Consider the following 12,440-nt stretch of genomic DNA (forward strand, 5'->3'; position numbering starts at 1 on the left):
TTTATAGAGAAGACCAATAAAAAATGCATTCGTTTTCATGTATGTACACTGTTCTTTGCATTGTATCAGTAATCTGGATGAAACCCCTGCATATTTTCACGGCAGAAATAACTGCCAGAGAAGGGTGTCCGCAAAATTTCTCCAGTGATAACATGTGACATAATGGATTGTGCACAGTCCAAACCTCTGTCAGACAGGCTTCCAAAGAAACTGAAGTTTCTGCAGCAAAGGCCACAGAATAAAGGTCTTTGACTCGATCAGCTCACGGCTGTTTCTAGTGTTAGGTAAGAACCTATACCAAGCTAGAGTTTAATTTCACATTTCACCTTTCCCTGTCCTTGGTAAATAGCTTTTCTAAATACTTGTGAAATAAATGTTTTGTTTAGAAAGCTACAGCTCAGAGAATATTGAAGATGTTGATACAGCTCATAAACTGTGCCAGTCCAGGCAGAAATATAATTTAAGAAACTCATCTTTTGCCTTCCAGTCTGATCCTTTTTAATGCCATATTAGATTGTTATTTACAGCTGGTTTGTTTTTCAGTAAGATAGGAACAATTCTTTACCAGCAGCACAACAGGTATTTTTTTGGCATGCATTAAGAGGTACGGTAGAAAAAAATGGATTTGTTGCACATTCTTGTTAAAATCTGAGCTTGTAACATCTACTTATTAAATATCAGTGCAATTAGCTAGTGACACTGATCAATGGAAAACATTACGAACTGAATAGCTAGCTTATTTTGGTGTTCTCCTACATGATAAATCTTTTAGAATTTTTTATAACAAATTTTTCCATGCACCTTTTCTTCTCTAAAATGAAATTTCTAATGCCACGGCTTGTCACTACTGTTTTGCCAGCCTGTTTAAAACTAATTCCTAAAATCTTTGCAAAGCACTCTGCTTTTCTGCCTCCTACCACACTTTTATATGTTTTAACTTAAAGGAATACTGTTCGGCACATCTCTTTTAAGTTACTTTCAAAGTATGTTGTTAAATATACAACTGTAAGGGCTCCTGAACTGAAAGTGGCTGTATGTTTTGGTGGGCTTCCTAAATATTCTGCACAAAACACAGATGTGACACATCAAGTATACAGCTTTGCCACACAGGTCTCCAAAACATACAGTTGGTTTTTTACGTTCATGTGAATTTTAGCACGGTTGTTCCAAACAGCCAATTCAACAACTCTCTTTCACAGGGTGCAGTGAAAGTAGTACAGTTTGGATACTCATAAGCAACCTATTTAATTCTGTATTTCTCATTCCCCAGTTTGAAAAACAAAACAAGACAAAAAAATGTTTATTATTTCTGTGTTTAATAATATTTTTTTCTTTAATCTGGAGTTAAGCTTACCTTGAGCTTTTGCTTCTCATTCTTAAACGTATTTTTTTAAAGCATTCTGAATGTAATGCTTCTCAGAGTTGCTGTTTTGGAATCTACAAGGTTTGTAGCAATATGTTGAATAACTAAACTGAAAACTAAGGACAGATGCCATTGCAGATTTCTTCATGCTTTCCCACTGACCTACCTTTAACTGCATCGGAGGCACTTCTGCATTTTAGCACACGCTGTCATCAACTTTGTCACGTTCTAAGAGCTTCCAAAACATACTTGGTGCTGTCTAAATCCTGAGAGGTGACAGGTAAAACAGACAAACGTATCCTGCAAAAAAAGTGTAGTTCAATTGAGTTGAGTTTCACTGTTGATAGCATCACGGTTAAACACTGCAGTGTTCCTTCCATAATCCAAATCTTTGACTTCTTACCGCAGCTCGAGTTCTACATTTTGAATTACACCATCCCAGCAATGATGAACAATTCTTCTGCTAACAAGTTGCTGAAACTACCAGCAGAGATGTCAGCTAAAAGATGCACAGTTGTAGCACTACTAGTAGCAGTGAGAACATAAACCAACAGACATTTTTTGATGCTTCTTAGCACTCATCACAACAAAATCCAACTCTTCAAAATTTAATTGCATCTCAAATTTCTATTGAGCTGATTACATTTAGGATATTAACTGCAGCTAGAATGTAAAATGTCATGCAGCAGTTACGAATCTCTAAGATTTTAACTGCACTCTTTTCATCTTCATAAAAAAGTTATTTTCACAGTACTGATGAATTTTTTAGCAGGAAAATGTATTTATTTATCTTCGTATTTATTGGCAAATGAGGTATTACCTTCAGTGTCTATGTATATAAACACAAAATGTAGCACTTTATTTTCCCAAATACCAATTGTGTTGTAATGCTTCTAACAGTAGCCACACACACTTCTAACAGTGAGAATCCATGGGACTTACCCATTCGCACCTACAAAGGAAACTGCTGGAGAAGGGAACCACTACATGCTGTGCTGCATCTTGCATGGTACAGGTTAGCTGCAAATATGAAAATATGGCTTCTCACACCTGTTTAACAAGTTTACCAGAAGAGGCAGATTAATTGTAACTATAAAAAATAAAACAAAATCCAACTGTACTGCCAAGCTGGCATAAAACTGGAATGTATGCAATTATCACACTTGCTTAGGAGCAGAAGTTCTTGGAAGTACAGTTGGTTATTTGGGTGTCACAAAACTTGTATGGAGATTCCTCTGGCTGGAGGATTTTGTTATTGAACTTACGCAGAGTTAAGCCTTACTCCTCTTGGTTTCAGAAAACAGTACTTAGTCAAAATCCAGTTGTCTCAGAAATCAGCTAAAATTTTCTGATATTCTTAGTAAAAATTGGATCAGCTCCCAGCATTAAGAACATGAATATTCATTAAAATAGAAGCTGCAGTTCAGTTAATGATAATAATCTGTTTTTTTCCTGACTGCACAGTTCTTTTCAGTGCTTTGGATAATTGAGGAGAAACAGCAAAGGGAAACTATTACTTAACAGTAAGACTTTCAGGTTGCAATAATGTACTGAAAATCAAGGGGCAATGTTTTGCACTGTAAAATGTCTTAATTTTTAATGCTTTTGGTTTGCTGTATTAAAAATTACCACTGGAAGTTACAGTAATTTCTTGATATTAAGTTGCCATCCTTGTGAGGTTAGAAATCCAAGGGGAACAACCTGTAAGGGCCAGAGCCAGAAGAGATGTTACAAGGCAGATCTCACAGAACATCCACAGCTGGTCAAGAACGAACCATTGATTATGACTCCATCTTGGGAATAAATCAGCCAGCAGGGCTTTCTGAGACATGCAAAAAGTTAGCAATCCCTTGCTTTCCAGGAGTGAAAATGAAGGCTATTACTACAGCAATATGGAGGAAAGTGCTTAAGCCATCCATTGTATTGACCCCAGTGTCACCACCACAAATGCAAATGCATTTTGATGACTTGAGCAATCTGAGAAGGTAAACAGGAGAGGAATATACTGACCACCCTGCAATTCCTCCCTTCAGATTTAACCACACAGAAGCACATGGGTGAAATATTTGGTTTCAGCTCACGCCATACAATTCTTTTGAGAAAAAAGGGACGGTAAACTTAGTCTCAAATAGTTAGGAACACACCCATCACATACACATTTGACTTCAGGAGATAAAAGACTGTCACACAGAATAAAGAATGATACGATCAGTTTAACTCAAACTTGTGAGATGAGCTACATGACAAAAAGCAGTAAATGAAGCAATACTTAGACCGTGCCCGAGGATGTGCAGAAAGAGGGTGTGGGAAAGAAAGCTGGCAGTTTATGTCAAAGATGCATCTATCTCATAAAATTAAATAGCGCAATAAAAAGGTTCACAATTGAAGCCGTTAATCTCATTAGAAAAATAGTATTTTTTATTCAGAGGTATTTTCTGAACATTTATCCTTACGAGAACTGTTACCATGGGTGACATCAGCCTGAGACACAATGCTGACATTCCTGTGGATGGAAGACTAAAGAGTCACTGGGTACTTAAACAGATCAGGATGAGGTTTATTTTTACAAAGCACCTGTCAGCGCAACTGAATGGACAAATGTAGAAGTGAAAAACATTAATGAGAACAAGAAATTACTCATATTCCCCTTACGCTTCTTGAACAAGCAAAAGCTTTTCATGTGCCAAGAAAATAACACTGGCCAAGAAGGTACTCTGGTGAAAAGATGACACAATAAATAAGATTTGATGGGTTAATGGCTGGGGGAAGGGAGGGGACACATCAACAAGTATGTTATGAACCCCAAAACAAATACAGAATCAGAATTACAAAATGGTCTGGGTTGGAAGGGACCTCAGGGATCATGAATCTCCAACCCCTCTCACCACATGCTGGGCCACCAACCTCTGCATTCAATACTAAACCAGGCTGCCCAGGGCCCCCATCCAATCTGGCCTTGAACACTTCAGGGATGGGGCATCCACAGCTTCTGTGGGCAGCCTGTTCAGAATCTGTGTAACCCAAAGCAATCAACAGTTTTCAAAATTACTAAGCTTACAGAATTAAAAAACAACAACAACAACAACAGAAAGCCCAACAATTTGCAGCAAATGGGGAACATCTGTCAAAAGGAAGAATTTCACGTCAACAAGGGTGTATACTTAACAACAACAAAAACAATTAACTGAAAATTACCTTTGCCAAACTAGTTACATGTCATACAATCAGCTGAATGCAAGAGTGAAATATTGCCAAAAAATAAGGCAACAGAATCCAAAACAGTGAATAATTTGATGAGTAACTTTGAGCCAGTTAATCGGAGAGCTCTCTTTAGAGAAACAATGGATGCATTATATGATCAACAAAGGAGGTGCTAACAAGGAAAAGTTGGCCAGCATCATGGCAAAAAGGTATTGTCAAAAACATGACCTGGCTCACAAAGGAAGGAAGCAAAAAAGACAAACAAAATTAAATAAATAAATGTACAACATGGAATGATTGCCATCTTCTTCTCTTCCACTGTATCAGCCCACAACATTTGGTCTCCTTTCCAATGAAAAATAGGGAACATCGCAAATAAGAGAAGCCCCTTCTCTTGTGATGCATTCCACTGCTGCACCGTTCCCTCATTAAACAGCACTAAGTGTAGCATCAAGTTCAGTCAGCAAAGCAGGAGGGAAAAATGATTTCATGCAAATTAAGTCTTAAATCATCCTATGCACTGAAACAATATTAAAACACTGTTTTAGAACTCAAGATTAAAGAGAGAGAGAGAAAAAAAAAAAGAAGAAGAAGACAAGAGTTACTTTCAAACATTTTTCATGGCAGATTTTTAAACCAGGGTCTTTGACAGATAGAGCTGTTGAAGAACAGACAGTGGCAGAAAAAAAATCATGGCAGAGGACTGAAAGGGAAGATTTTTCAAGCAGTCTCATGAAGGCAAGTCAAGACCACAGTCTCTCTCTCCTATTTTACCTCACCCCTTCCCTTCTTGGTAATGGATGTTGTCCTGATCTGAGGCATTAATCCTGACATGAATGCTTCATTATGGAAAACTTAAAGGATTATGATTTAGGCTTCTGGCACTTTGAGGCCCAAGTGTGTAAATGCATGTTATTTCAGAGCCTCTGATTCTATGCATTTGATAGATTTGATGGAACCATCTTTCTCCCAGCTCAGACTAACACCAAAGGCTGGCTTCAGTTCTCATTTTTTGTTGTTTCAAAGTACGCCTTCATGCTAGGTTACAAATGTAACCATTAAGTCATGGAACCTAGGTTCAAGCTTGAAATACAGAGGGTACAATTGAGTGTACTAGGCAATTAACACTGGGAAGATTGTAAAATATAGCTAAAGACACAAGAGTGATGCTATATAAGGACATCCAACTTTTCTTGTTACTATGACATTGGCTATCCTTAACACAGCGCTATGAATGATAGCAACACAAGACATTTTTAAAGATTTGTTTAGCTTAGTAATCTCTGAAGTCCTGAAATCCAGGCACACTGCACTAAATATTACAAAGTATACAGCAGAGTGTTTAAAGCTTAAAAATATTTTATTTACACTTCTCTTTATACACATTTTTATACAATTTTTTTTTCAGTTTAAAAACTGAACAGAGCACAAATGCAAGTCTGAGCATACTGTACCCACAGCTAGGGAAAATTACCTTCTGCCAAAAAGAGACAAGAGAAAAGGCTTTTTAAAACAGTTTAAAAGAGGCAATCGTAAATTTTTTCAGATAAGTATATAGCAGCCCTGATGTAGTCATTAGACAGTTAATCCAAATGTACATATGAGGTCACATATATATTTATATATATATATAACATTAATTTTATATAGGAAAAGTATTTCCAATTGCTAGACATAAACACAGCAGACTTCGAAAATAACTTTTCCTGTTATCAAATACATTCCTTTCAATACAAAGAATCTGATATTGTACACTAGAAACAAGTGGGATACTATAGCAGAATTGCATTCTCCAGCATATAATAATATACTTTAAAAAGATCTAAAAAAATAACAATATATAGGGAAAAATATTTAAAATTAAAAAACATAGCTCAATCTTCCCTTCACCTGTTCCCATAACTGATGTAGAAGTTAGGTGGGTTCCACTGAGGTAATAAAAGCCCCCTAAGCACAGCTGCAGTACAGTCCTACGTAACACTGTATCTCCTAGACTTACAGCAAAGCTTTCTCTACCGGACCCATAAATAAAATCTACCATCTGCAAATAGAAGTGGTTTTCCCCTAGCTACCAACTCAATATTAATCCAAAGGTATCTGACCAAGGAAAGCTATTTTAAAAGACTATCTAAATGTTCATTCTAATTTGGGGAAAAAAAAAAAATAGTAGCGATCTAGTGAAGCTTTGCACAAAGAAGTAGGTTTTTCTGCCACCTGCCACATGACTGCTTTTATAATGTTTGCCTACAGAAAGGGAAAGTCTAAATTGCTTACAAACATCCAAACATAGAATACAGATGGAAACGTAGTCATTAATATTTATTTTAAGCAGCTTCAAATTGCTTTACAAACATGAAAACCTCAAAATGTTAGCTACAGGACACTGGCAAGCTCTGTTCTAAACGGATTACGTGTATCTCTCCACTCTGTTCTCTCCCACATTCCTTCAGTGCACCCTGCCACATGGGACAGACCATACTGACTGAAGTAACTTCACCAGGTATTTGTTACTAAATGAAGAACAGGCTGGATGTTTTCTTTCATTACCAAACCCCTGTAAGCACTTAGGCACACATTTAATCATGTTTGTGCCTTTATGCTTTCTTTTATGCAACTTAGAGCTTTATGAATTCTTTATACTGGACTCTTCACGTGTGTAAAGTCCACATTTGAAGCATTAAAAAGAATGAGGGGCCCAATTCACTACTTTTCTAATGAAAAATACCTTTAAAAGGCAAACGTGATCTACAAATGTGATTGTCTCTATTTCTAAAAAGACCTTGTCATTTACAAAGGTGAAAGAAATTTATTTTTAGGGTAATTTGCATCTCCCTATAATGCTTACCTTCATTTCACGAAAGAACAGACATAATGAGCTAAGCAGTGCTTTTCTTTTCCTTTTTTCATTTGTACCTGCTGAATGTTATCCTTCAGTTCCTGAGCACCAGTGCTTCGTTCTTGACGCAAATATGTACTGTATTATCGGCAGGAAAAAAGGCAGCCCTTGTGTTTGTAAGGCAGGAGGTCTGTAAGAAATAATGGCTGCAAACCTCGGAGACCAGAGAAATATTAAAGTCATAAACCCTTAGAACTGGTATGAACTGCCACACTGCAGAAAGTGGGGCATCCGTATGTTTCAAAGGAGGTAACAAAAGCAGGTTGCCAGGTACATGAGACACAGCTACTAGCCCCTCTCACTGGCAGTGCTTTCTGAAAGAGCAGATCCTTAGAAAAACTACATACTGCCTCCCTGCAGTTGAATCAAAGGGGAAAGAATTTCAAAAGGGTTTTTTTCAGTCTAATACCTCCCACTGTGAAACCACTGCCAACACCTCGTGGGGAAAAAGTAAGCTATTTTTTCCTTGTGTAGTAGTCTGCAAAGAATTATCTGTTCCATTACAACAGTCATAGCAGCAAGCTGAATGGCAACAGGCAGCGTTAAGCCAACTCACAGAAGCACTATGCTTTTTATCCATTCTGGCTCATTTGGAAATAAAACTGCTTCCTGGAGTTAGATGCTAAATTAAGAAGTGAAGCCGATAATTTTTTGCTATAAGCGTGAATAAACTAGACTGTAAGTCACTATGTCCACCTTTTCTTAAGAAAAGGCAAGTACGCTTGCAATTTTAAAGGAGGTCATATGTTAAATTTTAAATATCTAGGCAAGATCAGATTTGCAAGTGTTGCAGGAAGGACAGAGTGGAAATAGACAAAACCCCCCTCAAACTTCCCAATCAAAAATTGCAACTTACCTTCTTCTTGACAAATGAAAGATGCTTTTAAAATCCTCCCTCTTTTACCCAGTTTACTTTTTATTTTAACACTTAACAATCTGGGGCTAAAGCTTTCAATAAAACAGAAGATACCCCTGTGACATAGAACACAACAACGGTAACTGCCTCACAAGTTCCAGTGCAGTGGAAAAGAGAACATAAGCCTCAAATTCATGCTTGAAACAATAAAAACATGGTAGAAATGTGAATTAACAAAATATTCTCACATACCCCTGTGTTACAGCCAGCTTCTTGAAGACAAGACTGCATGGAGGCCCTAACCAACAGTTCAAGCTAGAATTTCACAATTCTGAACAATATCTTTCAGATCTGAACAGCTGGAGATGAACAGGAACTTAAAAGCAGAGCATCTAAAAATGATCTGGTTCTTAATGCTTCAAGTATCAATACACACCAAAGCCTTCACTAGCAGTTGCTTTGCCGACGAAACTCAGAAGTTGCTTAAATACAGACCTGAAACATAACTTGAAACACTTCCATCGTTACCAATACTTCTAATTAAGTCTTAAGTAATATCCATTTACTACACTTGAATCATGGAAAACCAGATTCCCAGAACCACATCCATTTCCCAGACAAGCCCTTGTGGTATAATATTGTATGCTACAAGGGCTGCTCCAAAAGTAATGCCTCCTGTTTTATTATGGTGGCCTACAACATCAGAGGTGGATGTTGGTGGTATGGCAGTAGATTCTGAACCTTCCCACCCATATTCCATTCCCTTTTGTTGCTGTGTGACAGATGGCTGCATAAGGACAGCCTGACACAATGATGTCTAACACGGAAGTGCAGGTGAAATAATGGTGTGGAATTTAATTCCTCCATATGGAAAAATGGCACCTACTGATGTACAACACTCACAGAATGTTTCTGGAGATCCAACAGTGGATGTGAGCAAAGTGAAGTGGTAGGTGGTGGATTTTAGCAGTGGTGACAGTGAGACTGAAGATAAGCCACATCCCAGTTGGCTGCTCACAGATGTCACACTACAAAATTTATCCACGTGAATCAGCAGATTGTGATCAGGAAACTGTATAGGATAAGTATCTACTTCAATGTGTCGGAAATAATGTTGAAATATCACAAAGCTTGCGCTGAGTGCCAAAAACGCTTACACAGGAACAGAAACAACACTGTATGAAAGTTTGCCAGGACCTACTGAGGCTGAAGGTGACAGTTTCCTCAACTGCACCATTACCAGTGATGAGATGCAGTGTCAGCACTGAGTGACTGAGTCAAAAATGCAGTCCTTGGAGCAGCAAGATGTGAATTTTCTATCAAAGAAAAAGACGAGACACAGCTCTCAGCAAGTACAGTAATGCCTTTTGGGATAGGAAAGGCGATCTGTCTGGATTTCCTGGAATCTGGACAAACCATCAACTCTGACCCATACATCATGATGCAGACTAAGCTGAAGGCTCCAACTTCCAGAGTCAGGCCAGAGAAGAAGACAACCTTTCTCCTGTTACACAATAACTCCAGGCCCCATACATGTTTGAAGACCATGGATCACACTGCCAATCTTGGCTGGACTGTCCTACCACACCCACTGTGTAGTCTGGATTTGGGGCCTTCTGATTTCCATCTATTCAAGCTGAAGAAAGATGGACAGCATAGGCAACATTTTCAATGCTGGGGAACAGTGGGTCACCACCAGTGGGGGACACAAATTTTTATAATCGTGGCATGCATGCTCTTGTTCATTACAGTTGAGAATGCAGAGCTAATGGTGGCGACTGTGGTGAAAAGTAGTTTTGTAGCTCAGAATTTGCTCTATCAAAGTGTTATTGTGCTCCTTGCATATGTTGTAGTTTCCATGAATATAAACAGGAAGCATTACTTTCAGAGTGAGCTACATGTTATTAAGTCCCCTTGAAGCTTACTCAAGCAGGATTAGATTTTTGCTGCCCCACACATTTATTAAGAAATGAGGTTGTGACAAAAAGAGCAAGAATAGTAAAGAAAAAGGTTTTGGCTTTTTTTTGTGCCCTAATACTCTTTGAGATAGATACAGAAGAACCTTTTTACTTGCACACAGCCAGCACCTACTGGAATCAGGTCATCTCTGCACCTACAAAGGACAATGTACGCACAAGTCTCACAGTAGAACTGAGGTTTTAGTGTAAATAAAGTTGGCTTTAAGTTAGACTACTAGGAAAGTAAATGATATTTCTCACTCAGTAAAGACTTAAATTTAAAAGCAACCCTTAGTCTACATGAGAAGGCTGAAAATCAATATTTGGTCCAGTCACTACCGGCATAGATAACATTAATACAGCTGTGATGGCATAAATTTATCCTTCCTGTTAACTTATAGAAAGAAAATGCTCAGTAAGTCATTTTTAAGAAAAAAAAATCTACTGATCTGATTTAGATTATCACATCTCAACCCAGAACATAATTACTACAAAGATATCACGAATTATATAGATGAGGAGTTGTATACGTTGTTTTCACTTCTGTTGATGATTTAAAATTCAGTTTAGGTAAGTAGGTGTTATTTTTAACACAGGACATTTTGCAGTGATTTTGGTCCTTCTGCAAGTGCATTCTTCTGAACTCCCTGAGTACTGTACATTCCTCTTCTACAGTGATTTTCAACTAGAAGATGCTGAATAAAGTCGATTTGCAGTGCTGTCTATTAAGTCTACTGCTTAAAGAAAAGCAAAGTAGCATAAGACTTTATAGAAGATGCCAATGCATGTTTCAGTATTTTCTTCCTACACTCCTGAACCAAGTGTAAGCCTTTGAGTTACCCATATTTCTCCTTCGGATTCTATTAGTGATTGTTTTTACAACATTAAAGAAAGTAAGAATTGAATTGTCATTATTTATACCTTGGCAAATCATTCTTACTGATATCTGCAAGTTAACACAATGGAGTTATTAAAAGCCCTCAGGAACAGCACATTTCATTTCAGGCACTATGAGGTCAGTAGCTACAGCCATGAAATTTGTTATTTTTTTTGTAGAAACACAAATGGTAGTAGCCATCCAAACACCTAACTCAAAACACAGTAGTTCACAGCAGCAAATAATTAAAAAAAAAACCCTACTATTAATAAAAGATTTATCACTTCTACACGAGTACAAGCAAAGCCACTGCTGAGAATACACTATAGTACATCCAGTTCTGAAAATACCTGTGGGTCAAAGCAGTGCTGGTGAGCATTCGCTTACTGACACTTTCCATTTTCATAAAAAACAAGACTGGTAGCACATTCATACATAAACTCAGGTAAGATGTATTTAGTTTTTTAAAATAATTTATAAAACAACAAATTATTAAGAGTTCATTACGTAAAGTCAGTATAAGGATTTTAAAGTTACTGAATCAATCAGTATATGCTAAAGATACTTTGATACCAAATGATGCTTCCAGTTATGTAAGAACTTTGACTTAGCTCATTAATGGATAAAACTACACCTTAAATTTAACAGATATGGCTGAATTTGTGCACTGGTTTAAATATAGCTGCATGTAAAAAGGTTGTTTTTCGTTTTTTTACAATGTATATGCATGTACATACTTTACTTACCAACAAACATAATGCAGACAACAGAAGGCAGCACAGAAATAGTGTTTTAAATAATAATATTTTTAAAAAGTTAAAGTTTTTTTTCAATTCAGTAGAAAATGTGTAATTCACATTTTGGCAGACGTACCAGTACTAATATACAAAACTTGGAAAAAAACACATGCAAAGAGACTTGAGGTTATACTTAACAGTATTTAAGGGAAAACAGAAACACCTCGCAGATGTGAGAGTACTTTGCAATTAATGGGAAGAGCATCCAAACACAATATAAAACACGAAAATGGTTTTAGCTTTGTTCTTTTAAACTTAGTTGTATCCTACTACAGCTTATGAGTTCTACTTTGATGCTCAATAAAAAAAGAGAATCAGGTCTTTCTTCCTTCCACAAATGTTTTGTTAAATTCAATTGATTTCAGAAGAAATCTGGTACCGTGGCCACAGGAAAACAAACAAAAAACAAAAAAAAAAAAAATCAAACAAGTATGGACATGAAATGCTATCAAAAGAATAAGCACACCCCAAAATATATATTTTCTTTCCCCT

This window comes from Lagopus leucura, unplaced genomic scaffold (genome assembly GCF_019238085.1).
Source record: "Lagopus leucura isolate 7727_CA_CO unplaced genomic scaffold, USGS_WTPT01 Super-Scaffold_100001, whole genome shotgun sequence".
NCBI classification, from domain to species: Eukaryota; Metazoa; Chordata; class Aves; order Galliformes; family Phasianidae; genus Lagopus; species Lagopus leucura.